The sequence below is a fragment of the Lathyrus oleraceus genome, chromosome 5 (assembly GCF_024323335.1).
Source record: "Lathyrus oleraceus cultivar Zhongwan6 chromosome 5, CAAS_Psat_ZW6_1.0, whole genome shotgun sequence".
NCBI classification, from domain to species: domain Eukaryota; kingdom Viridiplantae; phylum Streptophyta; class Magnoliopsida; order Fabales; family Fabaceae; genus Lathyrus; species Lathyrus oleraceus.
In genome coordinates this window covers 5467373-5485149 of record NC_066583.1, presented here as the reverse complement: position 1 = coordinate 5485149, position 17777 = coordinate 5467373, and the positions used below count along the sequence as shown (strand labels likewise).

The 17777-nt window shown below is 36.7% G+C and overlaps 1 non-coding gene across 1 annotated transcript; it reads left to right on the top strand.

The window, feature by feature from the left end:
* The first annotated feature begins 4971 nt into the window (after nt 1–4971).
* Nucleotides 4972–5078, top strand: LOC127090183 (small nucleolar RNA R71). Its single transcript, XR_007791712.1, has one exon. It is a non-coding gene; the product is annotated as a small nucleolar RNA R71 (small nucleolar RNA).
* The last annotated feature ends 12699 nt before the right edge of the window (nt 5079–17777 follow it).

The following is a 17777-nucleotide window of genomic DNA, read 5'->3' as shown; positions in this document are numbered from 1 at the left end:
CCTGAAAATACAAACCATTCAAATATTTAGTCTCGGTGAAAATAAAAATAAAATAAAATAAAATTAAATTAAATAAATGCGAAAAAGTAAAAAAAACTGAAAAACCATGGGTTGCCTCCCACGCAGCACTTGTTTAACGTCATTAGCTTGACGATCAGAATTTATACACCTGTAGTAGTAGGAATCGATGGATCAACCAGAGTGTGGCTTGAGTAGTATGCCGGAATGTCTCCTCCTTCGTAGAGCTTCAGTCTTTGTCCATTTACAATGAATGGGCTACAGGTTTCGTTCTTGATTTCTACGGCTCCGGATCTCAGAATCTTGGATACTTCGAAAGGGCCAGTCCATCTTGAGCGTAGCTTACCAGGGAAGAGTCGTAACCTAGAGTTAAAAAGGAGAACATGGTCTCCTATATTGAAGTTTTTCTTTACTATTCTTTTGTCGTGCCAGGCTTTTGTTCTCTCTTTGTATATTTTTGCATTCTCGTAGGCAGATTGCCTAAGTTCTTCTAGTTTGTGAATGTCAAGGATACGCTTCTCACCAGCGGTCAGGTAGTCTAAATTCAAAGTTTTAATGGCCCAATAGGGCTTATGCTCTAATTCGAACGGTAAGTGACAGGATTTTCCATAGACTAGTTGGTAGGGAGTTGTTCCTATAGGGGTTTTGAAAGCGGTTCTATAGGCCCATAGTGCTTCTTGAAGCTTCTGAGACCAGTCTCTCCTAGATATTGAAACTGTTTTCTCTAGGATTTGTTTTATCTCCCTATTGGATACTTCTACTTGGCCACTAGTCTGTGGGTGGTATGGTGTTGCTACTCTATGCCTAACTCCATATTTTCTTAAAAGTTTGTCAAATATTCTCGATATGAAGTGTGATCCTCCATCGCTTATGACTAAATGTTGTGTTCCAAATCTAGGGAATATATAGTTTTTAAACAGTTTAATCACAATCCTAGTATCGTTTGTGGGTACAGCTATGGCTTCAATCCACTTAGATACGTAGTCTACAGCTACTAAGATATACCTGTTTCCTAAGGATGGTAGGAAAGGTCCCATGAAATCTATACCCCATACGTCGAAGAGTTCTACTTCCTGAATGTTTCTTAGAGGCATTTCGTCACGCCTTGAAATGTTACCAGTGCGTTGGCATCTATCACATTTGACAATGCAAGCATAGACATCACGCCACATGGTAGGCCATAATAGGCCAGCTTGAAGAATCTTGGCGTATGTCTTAGAGGTGCTCGCATGTCCACCATAGGGTGCGGAATGACAATGCTCTATTATACTATTTACTTCCTCTTCTGGAACGCAACGGCGAAAAATGCCATCTTTACCCCTTTTGAAAAGGAGTGGTTCGTCCCAATAAAAGTTTCTCACGTCGTGGAAGAATTTTTTCTTGCGGTGATAGTCAAGATCAGGGGGTACTATATCAGCAGCTAGGTAATTAATAAAGTCTGCATACCATGGTACGTTACTTACTGCTAAGGATTTTTGGAAGTGCTCATGAGTGCCTAGGTTGTCTTCTTTAATGGTTTCTAGTCTAGCTATCAGTCTATCATAGGCGAAATCATCATTTATGGGTATTAAGTCTGGTTTTAGATGTTCTAGCCTAGAAAGGTGATCAGCTACTATATTTTCAGTGCCTTTTTTATCCCTTATATCTAAATCAAACTCTTGTAGTAACAGAATCCATCGGAGTAACCTGGGCTTGGCATCTTTTTTACTTAATAGGTAACAAATGGCAGCATGATCAGTGTAAACTATAATTTTTGCTCATACTAGATAGGATCTAAATTTGCCTATAGCGAAAACTACAACGACTAATTCTTTTTCAGTTGTTGCGTAGTTAAGTTGGGCAGCGTCTAGGGTTCTACTGGCATAATAAATGGCATGTAATTTTCTATCTTTCCTTTGTCCTAGAATGGCTCCAACCGCATAATCACTAGCATCGCACATTATCTCAAAAGGTTCTGACCAATCAGGTGGTTTCATAATAGGTGCAGATACTAATGCTTGTTTTAAAAGATTAAATACGTTATTACATTTTTCATTGAAAATGAATTCAGCATCTTTCATTAAAAGTCCAGTTAAAGGTTTAGTTATTTTGGAGAAGTCCTTGATAAAACGCCGGTAGAATCCAGCATGTCCAAGAAAACTTCGGACTTCTCTGATAGTTTTGGGTGGTTTTAGGTTCTCTATAACTTCTATTTTAGCTCTATCTACCTCTATACCTTTTTCGGAAACTATATGTCCTAAAACAATTCCTTCGGTCACCATGAAATGACATTTTTCCCAATTTAGCACGAGGTTCACCTCCACGCATCTCTCCAGGATTTTCTCAAGGTTAGCAAGACAATTGTGGAAATCAAATCCGCAAACCGAGAAATCGTCCATAAATACTTCCATGATACCATCTAGGTAATCTGCAAAGATTGACATCATGCAGCGTTGGAAAGTAGCTGGGGCATTACAGAGGCCGAATGGCATTCGTCTGTAGGCAAAAGTTCCATGAGGGCATGTGAAGGTAGTTTTTTCTTGATCTTCGGGGTGGATAGGTATTTGGAAGAATCCAGAGTATCCATCTAGATAGCAGAAGTAAGAGTGTCTGGCTAGACGCTCCAACATCTGGTCTATAAATGGTAAAGGGAAATGATCCTTCTGGGTTGCTTTATTTATTTTTCTATAGTCTATACACATCCGTCATCCTCCTTCTAATCGTTTTTCTACATGTTCGCCTTTATCGTTTTGCACGACTGTGATGCCTCCCTTTTTAGGTACTACATGCACAAGGCTTACCCACTTACTATCCGAGATCTGATAGATTATACCTGCCTCAAGTAACTTAAGAACTTCCTTTTTTACAACATCACTCATTATAAGGTTTATTCTTCTCTGATGTTCTCTGGAGGGTTTTGAATCTTCTTCGAGCGAAATCCGATGCATGCATACGGATGGGCTTATACCTTTCAAGTCAGAGATATTATATCCTAAGGCTGAGGGATATCTTCGTAAAATGTTTAAAAGTTGGTCTGTTTCCTCTTGGCTCAAGGTAACACTGACTATAACTGGACGGTCCATCTCTTCATCGAGGAACTCATATCTCAGATTCTTAGGCAGTTCCTTAAGTTCTAAGGTTGGTTTCTTAGGGCATGGCATAGGATCTGGAGTAAGGGATAAACATTCGTGAAGGTTATCATCGATGTAGGGTTTTCTAAAGTCATCATCTTCCATTATGGGGGTTGATGGTAACTTCTTTGTTTTAATGATTTCTTCTTGTTCTAATTCTCTAACGCACTCATCAATGATATCTAAGGCATAACACGCGTCTCCCATCACAGGTGCCATAAGAAATTTCGAAAGTATAAATTCTATTTTCTCGTCACCTACCTCAAAGGTCAACTTTCCTCTCTTGACATCTATTATGGCTCCAGCAGTTGATAAGAATGGTCTACCTAGAAGGATTGGTATATCATTGTTCTCTTTGATGTCCATGACAACAAAATCAGTAGGGATATATAACTGTCCTATCCTAACAGGGACATCTTCTAAAATGCCTATCGGATACTTAACAGATCTATTGGCCAACTAAAGTGACATCTTAGTAGGTTGTAATTCTCCTAAGCTTAACCTCTCACAAACCGCTAAAGGCATTAAGCTCACACTAGCTCCTAAGTCTAGAAAAGCTTTTTCGATGACATGACTTCCCAAAAGACAAGGAATGGAGAAATTTCCAGGATCTTTATCTTTTTTGGCTAACTTATTCTCGGAAATAGAATTGCATTCCAAGGGCTTCGGATCGTCCAGTCTACGTTTGTTGGTAAGGATGTCTTTGAGAAACTTTGCATAAGAATGTATTTGGGTAATGGCTTCTGTGAAAGGGATTTCTACGTGAAGTTTTCCTATAACTTTAATAAATTTCTGATACTGGTTATTAATCTGGGTTTGTTTGAGTCTTTGCGGATATGGTATAGGTGGTTTATATGGCGAGGGTGGTACGTAAGTTTTATCTTTAGGTTTTTCTCCTTTTTCTTGACCTTCCTGGTTTTCAGATTCCTCTGGTTCCTTTACTTCGTCCGGGGGTTCGGTACATTCCTTAAAAGCTTTGGGTTCACTCAATCTTGGGTTTGGTGGCTCATCATAAGCGTTCCCACTTCGTAGGGTAATGACATTGGCTTGCCCTCTCGGATTTTGTTGAGGTTGTCCAGGGAACTGTCTTCCAGGTATGGTTTGGGGGGCTTGGTTTAAAGCTACCTGAGAGATCTGGGTTTCAAGCATCTTGGTATGAGTAACTATTTTGTCAACCTTGGTTCCTAACTGGGTAATCAGTTCATTAACGTGGATGTTTTGGTTCATGAACTCTTTGTTTTGTTGGGTTTGAGCAGTGATAAAATTTTCCATAATTTTCTCAAGGCTCGGCTTTGGTGGCACAGGTTGCATAAGTTGATTCGATCTTTGGGCTTGGTAACCTGATTGTCTCGGAGGTGCATTATTTTGGATTGGGTTATTGTTCTTATAGGAGAAGTTTGGGTGATTCCTCCATCCAGGGTTATAGGTATTCGAGTATGGGTTCCCATGGGTGTAGTTCACTTGCTCAGAGTGGGTTTCGTTTAATAGACTGCATTCCGCAGATTGGTGTTGTTTGATTCCACATATCTCACAATCCGACGAAACTGCTGCTACAGTATTCGGGTTCATGCACATATGCTCGACTTTGAGGGCTAATGCGTCCATTTTAGCTTGCATCATGTCTATAGAGCTTAGTTCATGTACTCCTCCTTGGGCTTCCTTCTTCTTAACTGTCACTCGTTCGACTCCCCATGATTGATGGTTTTGAGCCATATCTTCTAGGAGGGCACTAGCTTCAGGGTATGGTTTGTTCATCAGAGCACCGTCTGCGGCAGCGTCGATGGTCATCTTAGTGTTGTAATGAAGTCCATTATAGAAGGTCTGAATGATTAACCAATTTTCTAAACCATGATGTGGGCATGCTCTTAACAAATCTTTCTATCTCTCCCAAGCTTCGAACAGCGATTCTCCTTGGTTCTGGGTAAATCTAGTTATATGGTTTCGAAGAACGGCGGTCTTACTCGGGGGAAAATATCTAGCAAGGAATACTCTTCTAAGGTTATCCCAAGTCGTAATGGAATTGGGTGGAAGGGAATCTAACCAAGATAGGGCTTTATCTCTGAGGGAAAAAGGGGATAATCTTAAACGGATTGCCTCAGGGGAAGCTCCATTGGTTTTAAAAGTGTCTGCTAATTGAAGAAATATTTTTAAATGTTGGTTTGGGTTCTGAGTAGCGAGACTTGCGAATTGTCTCTGTTGCACTAGTTGTAACAGGGATGGTTTAAGTTCGAAATTATTAGCTGGGATGGTTGGGTTTACTATACTAGAACTAGGTTCTTCGTTGGATGGTTGAGAGAAGTCCTTAAGAGGTCTTTGGTTTTGATCTTCGGCCACAACTCTCCTAATTCTATGAACGAATAAACGTGCGCGAGCGTAACGTTTAGGTTCCGCCAGAGGGTATACTAAACTTAAACTTCCGGTGCTGCGAGTTCTTCGCATTGACCGGCGTGAAATAACCTAAGTCTAAACGATATAACAACAGGGAAATGAAATTTGACGAAATTGGTCCCCGGCAACGGCGCCAAAAACTTGATGCGTGCTTTTCGCAAGTATACGAACGCGTCAGAGTAATATAAAAGATTGTCGAATCCACAAAGACCAAGTGTCAATCTATCGTTATCTATTGTTATGGTGTTTATCTTAGGTAATTAAAATAGGGGTTTTTAGAGTGTGTAATGAAAAGTAAAGGGTTGAATAAAGTTCAATTAATAAAGACAGGCTCGAATGTAATTCGCATAATCAATTAATAATCCAAGTACTTGCTAATAGAACTACTTATGGGCAATGTTTCCTACTTTGAAAAGAACCAATTTAACGGGAACTGTCACTTTCACGTATTCAGAACCGAGTTGTACTCCCTAATCAAGCCCTCTTATTGTCACTTATAAAAAGGCGCGCATTGCGTTAGAGTAGTAAACCTATTTTTAAGAAATATAGTATCTTGACTATGTTGAAAAGTATTTTAACCTGGATTTCTTCACCAAAAGAGGTTCTCACGAACCAGACTCTAAACTTATAAACGCGTCCGAAAATAGTTTTAAAATCACTTTTCTTCTTAAGTTAAAAACTCCTAATGAACAAAACAAAGCGCTTTCGCTGTTTTTGAAATATTTAAAAACAATTAAGTTTAGATAGACTTTGGAGGGCTTTCGATCTTACCCAACGGAATTGAAGTGCGGGAAAACTTAAGTTGAAAGTTAAAATAGCCCTTAAGTGTTTCTACAAACAATTGTACGGATTATCGGTTCAATTACGGTCCTTACATTCTAACCTTATAGATTTAGTTAGGCATGGTAAAGTAAAGGTGCGTTTAATTTAAATAAAAGTAGTGCGAGTGCAGAAAGTAAATAAAAGTAGTGCGAGTGTGGGAAATAAATAAAAGTAGTGCGAGTGCGGAAAGTAAATAAAGTAAAGCTAGTATGGGAAATAAATAAAGTAAAGCGAGTGCGAGAAATAAATAAAGTAAAACGAGTGCGAGAAATAAATAAAGTAAAGCGAGTGCGGGAAAAAATTAAAGTAAAGCGAGTGCGGGAAATAAATAAAGTAAAGCGAGTGCGGGAAATAAATAAAGTAAAGCGAGTGCGGGAAAATAAAATAGATAAAGGTAAGCAATAAAAACCTGCTCCAATCGGAGGGTTGAATAAAATGTAAAGCGGAAATGAAAACGGCGGCAGGATTAACTTCCTTCCAAAGTGCTCCAAACTCGATTACAAACTCGATCACAAAACTCGATTACACAATTGTGGTAACACCCCAATGCGAAGCGATTACCACTTTAAAATACTGAATATATGCCTAAGTGAAACAAAGTTTGCTCTAAGTTTGCCTCTACTCTAAGTTTGGATGCCTAAACAAGTGAATTCGAGTTTCTATTTATAAGCAAGTAAAATGATGGAATTGACAAGGATGCCCTTCAACTTGAAAATGGGAGGGAAAACTTTTCCTCTTGTGGCGCCCGCCACAAGGCCATGGCGCCCTCCACAAGGCCAATCTGAGGCGCCCTAGTGGAAGTAGTGGGGAACGTGGAAGTTGAGGGAAGTTGAGCTAGGACACGTCATGGCAGGGTCTATGGCGCCAGCCACAGTGGGAGCCACAAGTACAAAATGCTGAATTTTAGGGTTTTTAGCTCTTTTTCACTCCTTTTCTCGATCGGGGCTCCGATTAAAGTAAAAACCTAAAAACAAAGAGAAACATAGTAATAACACAACAAAATGACATTGAAACTATTAAAATGCATGCGAAATCGGAGTCAAAAATACATTGAGTTTCAGTCTCATCATGCTCCCAGTAGAGGTTGAGATCCCATCGTTGCGTGCCTTAATGGAAACTAAGTTGACTGAAGCTGAATGGTGCTAGACCAGATATGATCAAATAAACTTAATTGAAGAGAAGAGATTGACTGTGATGTATCATGGTCAATTATATCAGCAAAGAATGAATAAAGCATTTGATAAGAAGGTCAAGCCTCGTGTGTTCAGAGAAGGTGACCTTGTGCTCAAGAAGATTCTATCTTTTAAACCTGATGTTAGGGGCAAATGGACTCCTAATTATAAAGGCTCATATGTTGTTAAGAGAGCCTTTTCAGGCGGTGCCTTGATTCTTACAACTATGGATGGGGAAGAGTCCAGTCATCCTGTAAATGTCGATGCAGTCAAGAAATACTTTGCCTAAAAAGAAAAGAACAACTCGCTAACTTGGAAACCCGAAAGGGAGACTTAGGCAAAAAATAGCGTCTCGGTGGATTGAAAACCCGAAAGGGCGATCCAAGCAAAAGTTAGAGACATAAAACACAAAATTTATCCCGGTAGATTGAGTACCCCGCCTTGGGTCAATCTAGGCAAAAAATAGGGATTATGGCAAGTAACTGCATTCGGACGGTCCTGATCATTGGAGAAAATAATTTGGTTATGATTTGTCATCTCAACCAAAGCCAAGAGCACAACGGATATTGAAGTCTGGTAGGAAGAGTAGTGATCATTGTATTCAATGTAGCCCCTTTTCCATGTAAATTACAGTTTTCAACTTTGTAAAAGATCCATGGATTCTTGTCATTTACAGACTACCATTCTATTAAATAAAGTTGAGCTTTTTATCCAATTGTTTCTACTCTTATTTATTTCAGCTAAATAAAATTGATTTTTTATGATGATAATTTTGAAAAGAATTAATAAATTAAAATCATTTTTTCTTAAGAATATAAAAGCAATCACTTTAAAAGCAATTGATTTCAGTAAGGAATATCAACAACAGTCTGAAAACAAGTAAGTCTTGAAATGCGGAGCCTTGTTGGTCTCCCTCAAGAAGTTGGTTGGGCGGTAATTTTGAAACATTTCGTTTATCCCCAGTAGAGTTGAACTAGTGTCAATCCCTTTTGTAAATTTTCCCAGCTGAGTTGAAGGCTCACATCCTCACCAAATTGGTTCAGATCCCGTGCAGAGTTTTATCTCCAGCATTCCCCGACTAAGTCCATCTTCAGATATCAAAGATCTCTGATTTTCGACAGTGTTTGATCTTGAGCGATGTTTGATTTGGTCCCTTGCGAGGTTGTCCCCCATTTAATATGGTGTTGACCTAAAATTCCCCGCAGATTTGACAACTTGGATCCTCAACAGATCTTTTTCTCCTTTCCCCAACTAAGGTTGAGTTATTCAGAGCTAGATTATTGGTGTTCATCCCCATCATTTTTTTCTCCAGTTGGCGTTCCCATCTTGTTGAGATTAGTCGAGTGTTGCAGTGCTGATTCAAATTTGTGATATTTGTATCCTTTGTGATAAGTTTTGTCAGGATAATCATCAAACATATACAAATTCTTCCCCAGTCAAGTTTGGGTGTGTATTTCCTTAGTGAAGTCGCCAATCCCCTCTTTGGTTCGAGTATTTCAATTTTGTTCTGATTTACCCGTCTCTCCCGCAGGTTTTCCCTTATCTCCAACCGAGTCCTTCCATTGATTTATTTTCATGGAATTCTTCTCGTGTCTCCAGTAGTTTTGAAAGTTGTAGCCTGGCCTACGCACAATACTTGTATCCCCCCCAGAGTCTCTGTCTCCCTAGTGAGTATTCCCTATGGAATGCATTATGCTCCTATGGACTTTCAGTCTCTCCGAATTCTTTTCCTTTGTGGCAATATTTTCCCCACAGAGATTAGTTTTAACATTCATATCATAAGCATCATGAGGTCTCTTAGGGACAAAAATTTGTTTCTATATGTTGTTATTTAAGTTCATTCTACTAAGTTGATACAAAGATTTTAACCTTCACATCCTCAGTTAGAATGTCCTTAAATAGGGGCAGTTGTAAGACCCCAATTTTGACCCTGAGATCCCTCATGCTATCTCCTACAATTTTTATCATATGAAAATTATTCAAAGAGTAAATTACTCTTTATTACATTACAAACAACTTTAATGTTTAAGTCAAGAGCTATTTTTTGCTTGGAAAATCATTTTTATGGTGAAAGAGTATATGTCATTTTTTATGAACCCTAGTTAGGAGTTCAACTTCCAAGGATAATAACTTGCTCAATTTTTATGAGATGAAAGGCATTCACATTCCATGATAAAATTCATGATGTACTTTTCAACTATTATGTTTGGAATAAGTTCAAATTCAACTTTAAAATGCATGTGCCAAGAGGAAACATTATAGGTCATTTTGGGCCATCACCATCGAACAAACAGTTTTCCTCAACTTCTAAAATGCATAAAGCCTTCATGCAAAATCCAAATAAGGTAAAATTTATGACCAAATTGAGTAGGTTCAAAAGAGATACAAGTTTTATGAAGGAACTTTTTCCATTTGAAGTACATATCAAGATTTATTCAAGGTGGAAGAAGTGAACATTTGGCTGGGTACTTAGAAAATGTTCAAATATGTTTGATTTCCCAAACTTCCACCTCAAAATTCATCATGATACAAGATTCAAATGGAAAATTGTTCAATAGGAAAGTTGTTCCCCTTGATCTCGCCTTTCCAAAAATTCCAAGATCACCTCATTTGGCCTAATTATGAAGGACTTGCGCATGGGTTCTTTCCAAGGGACCAATTGGATGATTTTCACCTTCACATTCCAAACTCAAGTGCATGGCCATATGAAATGATTTCAGCATGATTCTCAAGCATTTTTGGACCTGATAGCATCACTTGATGGGCCTATCACACGCCCATGCAAGCATACAATCAAAATTGCTAAATTTGGAAAAATTTGGAAAAATTTGGAAGTGTGTGGAAATGAATCACATTGGCTATAAATAGAACCCTTCATGCTCAAAATTGGGGACCTCATGCCCAAGCTTTGAACCTGCAATCCAAACCCTCACCATTAAAGGATAATCTTGAAGGTTTTCAAATCTCATTTTGTTTTGAGATTGAAACTCCAAGAGTCTAAGCCATTTTCTGATCTTAATCACTTCATACAAGCTTCTAAAACCAAGCCAAGCACAATTGGGATCAAGATCAAGCAAGGTTGAAGCTCCTTCAAAGGTAATTTTTCAGAATTTTCATCTCTTCAATTTTCTCTCAATTCTTCACCATTCTTTGGGATTTTTGGTTGGCTGAATTCCTATCAATGTAGGCAACAAGATTGAGTTGCTTTGAGTTCAAATCGAAGCAACTCAGTTCATGATCCTCAAAATTCAAATCCCTGTATCTTTTTATATACTTGGAATTGGAGAAAATTGAGGTCAGATTCGAGGTCTTGAGTATCTTCTCTATAAAATAGTGTCCTTGTTTTTCATTTTTCATGGAGTTGAGGTTGGACCAGTCCGGTGGTCATCACCGGAGAAGATGACCGGAGCTAAGGCTCGGGTGGTGAGTTGGCTTCATCTCATCCATCTGATCTTGGTCCAAGGATCTAATCCCAGCCTTTGGTTTGAATTACCACTTGTGCATGCGCGTTGACTATGGACTATGATGGATGATACACGCTTGGCCATTAGATCTGTCACCTCAATTAATGAGGGAGATCTGAGGACACTTGTTTTTTGTATTTTCTGATTTTTCATTTAATTCCTTTATTTTGTTTAATTCAAAATAATTTCATTTTTAATCCAAAAAATATGAGACTTTCACCAAAAATCTTTAAATATTTTTCTATTTCATTTTCTGAATTAAAATTAGTTTTTAGATTAATTTTGATATTTTTCATGAATTAAATGTTTTTGTGCATATTTTTAATTGCTTAAAAATACTTCTGACTTTTCAAAAATCATGAAATTTTTTGTCTAAGGTCCTTTGACCTTGTTTGACCTAGGATAAATCTCTTGGCCATTTATTTGGTGTTTTGAAGAGATTTTAGATTTTGACCAAATTAAATTGAATTTAAATGCATTTTTAAATTGATTTTTAATTGATTAATTGTGTAAAAATTATGTTCAGCCATTTTTATAGTCTTGTGATGTTTGACTATTTGTTTGGGCCTTGGTCAAGATTGATTTGACTTTTGTTGGATTAAAATAATTGGATTTAGGGGATTGATGAAATGTACATTTCATCTCCCAAAATGAATGAATGATTTTAATTGAATAAAATTCCTCCCATGACCAATTTGTGTTCCTCTCATTCCCCTCCCACTTCATATTCATCCCTATTCTTCCCCATTCCTTTCATTGACCAATGAAATCTCAAATATCCTAAGGCTAATTGGTTCATCAATGACCTTGTGTCAGATGAACCTATACAAGTATGGATGAGATAGATCCATCCCTTTTGATCTTTTCTTTTAGTGTGTGGTATGTTTTAGGAGTTTGGTTCATCATGCCAAATATCTAACATGCACTAACACCTAAATTTATATTGCCCGACCTCAGATAGTTGTGACTTCTACATAAGTCCAATTACGATTTCTTAACATAGAGCTAAATTTGACCCTAAAGGCATAACATTCTAGTAAGTGAGATTGTAAGTCTCCCATCTTTCCTGGTATTGTGTGGAAACTTGGCCTTTTTTTCTTCCTATGGAAGATGTCTTAGTTCAAGGATTCATGCCTGTGAATAGATGATTGAGTATTTTCCAAAGAATGACTTAATCAATTAAAAAGCAAAACACAACTAACATTCAATTAACCTTGACTAACATTTGACTAACTCTTGTTAATATTGCTTTACTTTCAAGTCATTTACTTTATAGAATTTAATTTCTAGTCATTTATCATTCTTTTCCATTTACATTTCATTAAACTTGTTTATGTTTATGCCATTTTCATTTTACTCATTTGAGCCATATCTTGTGATTGTATATATATTTGTTTGTCTATTTTGATTTTGTTTGTGGTCTTAGGACCTTAAAATACTTAATAAACAACAAAAATCCTAAAAAATGTTTGGTGGACTGTGGATCTTGATCTGAACTTTTGGACTTAGAAGTAGGCAACATTTCCTGTGCAAAAAAGGACCTGGCCAATGCCCACATTCTGAGATCAAATTATTGTGAACCGAGCCTTCATCTGATGCAAGTCTTGGGATTCATTTGAACTCATCTGCTACATTGTTTTGATGCAAATTATTATTTTGATCTTGTGTCTAATGCTTTATTCTGAGTTAATCAAAGAGTATTTCATCTGATACATGAGAAGACAAAGAAGACTTCTAGCTATGGGATTTGCTTGCTTGGATGTGGATATCTTTATTTGATGCCTTGATCTTCATGATGCATGACATTGCTAATTGCCTGCTTGATTATTGCATGATTCAAAGTCCAAAGGGAAAATGGGTTTTCTTTATGACATTCTTGTCTATTGGATTGCATCCCATTGGTCGGATCTTTTCAACTCTTAACTTTTAATTTTATGCTTAGGATTAGTCTCTTCATCTCCTTCCATTTCTTAAATTTTAAATTTGTCCCCCTTTTCAAAAACTTTCTTTGCTTGTGATTTCAAACTTAGACCTTATTTCAAGTAGAAACTTTGGCCTTATGTTAATGAATTTTCAAACACTTTTTTCTTAAATCAAATTTGTAAATAAACTTAATCATATTGACTTAAAACTTCAAAAGACAAAAAGAACTAACAACTTCATTCAAAATTTTGGCCCTTTGTGCCCTTCTCATTTAAATTTTTGTTAAAAGCAATTCACCAACTTTGAATTTGTTACCACGAACTACGAGGTTTTGATCCTTCATTTTTATGTTGGTACGTAGGCACAAGTCTGGAGGTCTTGTCAAACACAAAACTATAATCAATGAATTCTTTTTTCATCCCCATACTCTATTTTTCTCAAACATCATTTTATACCAAAAAACACATATACACATAAAAAGGGCTCCCTAGGAGTACCTAGGACACTTTGGATGCTAACACCTTCCCTCTGTGTAACCAACCCCCTTACCTGTAATCTCTAGCATTTTATTAGTTTTGATTTGAAAACTTCTTATCTTTGGGTTTTGTTCGTACTTTTCCCTTTTCCTTTGGAAACAATAAAAGTGTGGTGGTGACTCTGGTTTTATCGACGTCAAGCTTATCCATAGCTTGACGGTCATAAATTTACCGCTACAGTTAACCATATAGGTTTGTCCCTGAATTGTGGTGTCATAACCAAGAACTGAAAGATAAAAGTGCTGTCAAAACCAAGAGATGGGGTTAACCATATAGGTGTGTCTATGAATTGTGGTGTCATAACCAAGAACTGAAATATAAAAGTGGTTTCAAAACCAAGAAAGGGGGTTAACCATGAAGGTTTGTCCCTAAATAGTGATTATAATGGTGTTTAAACCAAAAGGAGAGATAAAGGGAGCCACATGGCTAGTTGCAGACTTGACAATGAATTGACTGGATTTGTACTAAAGTCTATGAACATAGGCAAATACTCTGCGAAATTGGGTCATTCGTCCCATACTCGGAGATGTTCTAGACAAGTGTAGAGAAGATATCCTCTCATCATTATCTATTTCTTAAGGCTCATGGCATGCAAGCCTAGTCAATGACTGACCAGTTGTTGAAGCAAGTTCCCAAAGATGCTTGTGGGGATGAGTTAGATGATTGTGATCTGTTGAGGAGATCAGTAGTCCACTAAGATTCTTGTACTTGTTGAGAGGGAAGCTCTAAAGTAACAGAGATAAGTCCCATCATGTGAACAAGGGACTTATGGTCACTTAACAAAGACAAAAGGAATATGACGATTGAAAGGATCTAGTTGATCAAAGCGGAATTTGTTCAAGCCAAATCAAGGGGAATATAATTGATGAACAAATCAAAGATGCATGATCATACAAAAGTAGCCTAAGGTGTAATTGTTAGGTAGCCCAAGAGAAAAACATGTGGGTGCAAAGTGTATTGTCTCTTGTCTCATTGTAAGGTAGCCCAAGAGAAAGCCATGTGTATGTGAATGTGTGCTAAGCCTAAGAAGATGAATGTAATAAGCATAAAGTAGATGAATAAAAACACAAGCTCAAAGGTGCATACGAGCAGAGAAAGTCAAAATGTCCATAAGGTCCATGGGTCCAAGGTCACTCCAAGTCAAGAAAGGGGGTCTAAAACCTAAGTCAAAGCCCATAGTCCAAGAGGTTATAAACATTCTAAGTTAATCATGGGTTTAAGATTAAGTCAAAGTCAATTTATCATGTTTTGATTCATTAAGATTAACAAGTATATCAATCCAAGAAGATAAGAAGCAACAATGAATAAGGCAAGATGAATAGAGTATGATGTGAGATGATGATTAATGAGACATAAAATTAAGGTGCATTAAGTAAATGACATAAACCAAATGACTTGAATTAAATTGCAAGAATTAAATTGCAATAATGTAGAGAGCACAAAGTAGTGTTAGGAGTTAGTGATCAATTAATTATGTCGGGTCAATTTAGCGCATGTTAAGTAATCGTAAGTAGGCTTATATAGAAGCCATACCAATCTGAGGCTGGTCAATAACAATGTATGTATCAGACATGTTAGAGAATTAACACAAAGTTAATCCCCTACAACATGTCATACAATGATTAGATAAGAGAAGAGATGAAGGTAGAAACAATGAAAAGGAGAGTCAAAGCAGTCACATAGGGATCATTCTATCCACAAATCAAATGACTCAAAATATGGCGCATCGAGGGATAACCTATCATTGATGCAAAGTATTGAAGATGACTTATGATCATTCTATCAACAATTTTGGATCAAAGAAGGTTGAATCAACCTCAAGTCCATCTATCAATGATTTGAGATATGTAAGAACTCATCAACCAAGCAATCAACTTAATTCAAAACATCAAGTGAATATCAAAAAGAAATAAAAAAATGATAAAAATGAATTAATAATGATTAATAAGAGAAAATAAAAAATAAAATGTCAAAGAGAGGTCAAAACACAAAATAAAAGTTCAAGAAAAGTTGAAAAAGTCAACAAAATTATAAATGACTTGACCTTAAAAGTTGGGATGAAAAATGTTTTAAAATGATTAAAATAAAAATGTTAAATGAAAATTAAATTAAAAATAGAATAAAATATGAATTAAATGCAAAAATGATTTTTAAAATAATGCAAAAATTATATGTGATAGAAAATGTTTTTATGAAATTATAAAAAAAAAGTTGGACTAAAAAATGATAAAGTAGCTATTTAAAATGATTTTTAAAAGAAAACGAAATTAATTGAATTAAAAAGAAAAAGAAAATAATTCAAATGCAACAGCTAGAGCGCGTGTTAACGGATGATTGGCCAGGAAGTTTGAAATTCCCTCTGAAGCGCGCGAAGAACTTTATCTTCAACCTCCGGATTTTGATTTTACAAATTCATGAAATATTGTTTTTAACATGAATCAAGCCTGAATTAAGTTGCTAAACATCTCATCGTTCATGCCTCCCTGCATCGTAGCAATTGATTTACTCTAAGCAAAGAGAATTTGCTCAAACTCGTGAAGAACCCTAGTCCTTCCAAGTAAAATTAAATGACCAAATCAAAATATAAATCAAAGGTAGATGGGGACTTTCAATCAGTGGAACCACACGAAGAGAATGGTAATTTGTTTGAAGTGTAATTTTACTTGTAACTACCTTGTCCAAATCGAAGTTCGAGGTCAACAATGGTGAAACAGGAAGCAAGGTTACAGGTAGTTTCAAACCACATCAATGCTTCAGACTACTTAAGATGATTCTTGTGAATGATTCTGGGTAGAAATTTGGAAGCAAAAGGACTTGAATTGAAGATATGAGTGACTGGTTTTTTGGTGCTTTCGAGTATCAATGATGCAGGGATTTCTTGTCTCTTAAAGCTTAGAAATGAAGGAAAAATCTCCCTCTATTTATAGGAAATGTGTTGCGATTCAAATACGTGTGAAATGGATCTCAATTCGTGTGAACCAACTCACAATTTTTAGATCCAAACCGTGTGAAAATTTCGCCCCAAACTCTTGATTTTGGAGCTTTGCAAGTCATTTTGTGTTATGGTCATATGCGTTTAGTCATGTGAAACAAGTTTGCACGCGTGAGAAGTGATGCCAAGTTGACTTTTGCATGATTCCACATTATAGGTCACGGTGCAAAACATAGTTTCGGTCACCATGTTCATTCTTAGGCCAATTCCAATCTACTCGCGTGTTTTCTAATTTTCTTTGATCCAAATGATCACTTCATGGGGTAGAACATGATGCAAAAATAATCAAGTCCAAAGGAACTTTGAGGTTAAAGTTACATGCTTGTGAAGTTGAGGTTGTGACCTGGTTTTTAGGTTGGGCAATTGGTCAAGCAGTTTGCAACATGTTTGGTCATTTTGAGGTCCTAAGTTGATGCTACCATAAATTTATATTCCTTCATGCATTTTGAGCCAAACTTGGTCCAAATGATATTTGACATAAGCTTAAAAATATTAAAAAATAATTAGATCAAAAGAGTGCTTGAGCTGAAAATGGCAAGGGTGAAAAGTATGGGTCATGGTAAGGTTTTGGCCCATTTTGACAACTTGGTCCTTTGCACAAATGAGGTCCTTAATGAATGAATTTATGTTTAACCCTTGAATAAAAGTTATAGAGAATCCAAAAAGGCACATTTGGATCAAATAATCTTGGAAATTGGATGAAGATTGAAGGAGTTATGATGTTTGGACCAAATGCATGGCATACTTGCAAACTAGGTCAAACCAACATGTACCCCTTTGTGCCAACTTGATATTTTCTTGCATTTCAAGCCATAATGATGATAGAATAAGAATCCCTTGATGAAAACTTGATTAGGGATTCAGTGATATGGAGAATGGCTTGAAGATTGAGTGATGTGGCATGGAAACAAACACATGGACCAATTTGAATCATCATGAACAAACTTACATTTCCCTTGATCAAAAGGCCTTTGTCTTTCCTTGATTTAGAGCATGATTACCTACATGAGTAACAACAAACAAGTACGATCTCTCAATGAAATTAGGATTATTTGACAAGCAAAAACAAGATGAAACCCTAATGTTAAGATACAAACCAAGATGTGGCCATGCTTGTGATCCCATGACCAGATGCCATGGTCATGCATGATATGATTTAATGTATGCAAATGAATTATGCTACACGAGAAAAGGGAGGGAAAATTTTGGGGTATGGCAAACATCATATGAATTATTTATAGGAAGAAAGTCAAGCATATCTTATTTTCATCAGTTTGGTTGTACATGTTACATTTTGAACAATAAAGTCTACCTAAAGAAATTTGAAGCTAAAGATCAAAAGGGTATATTTT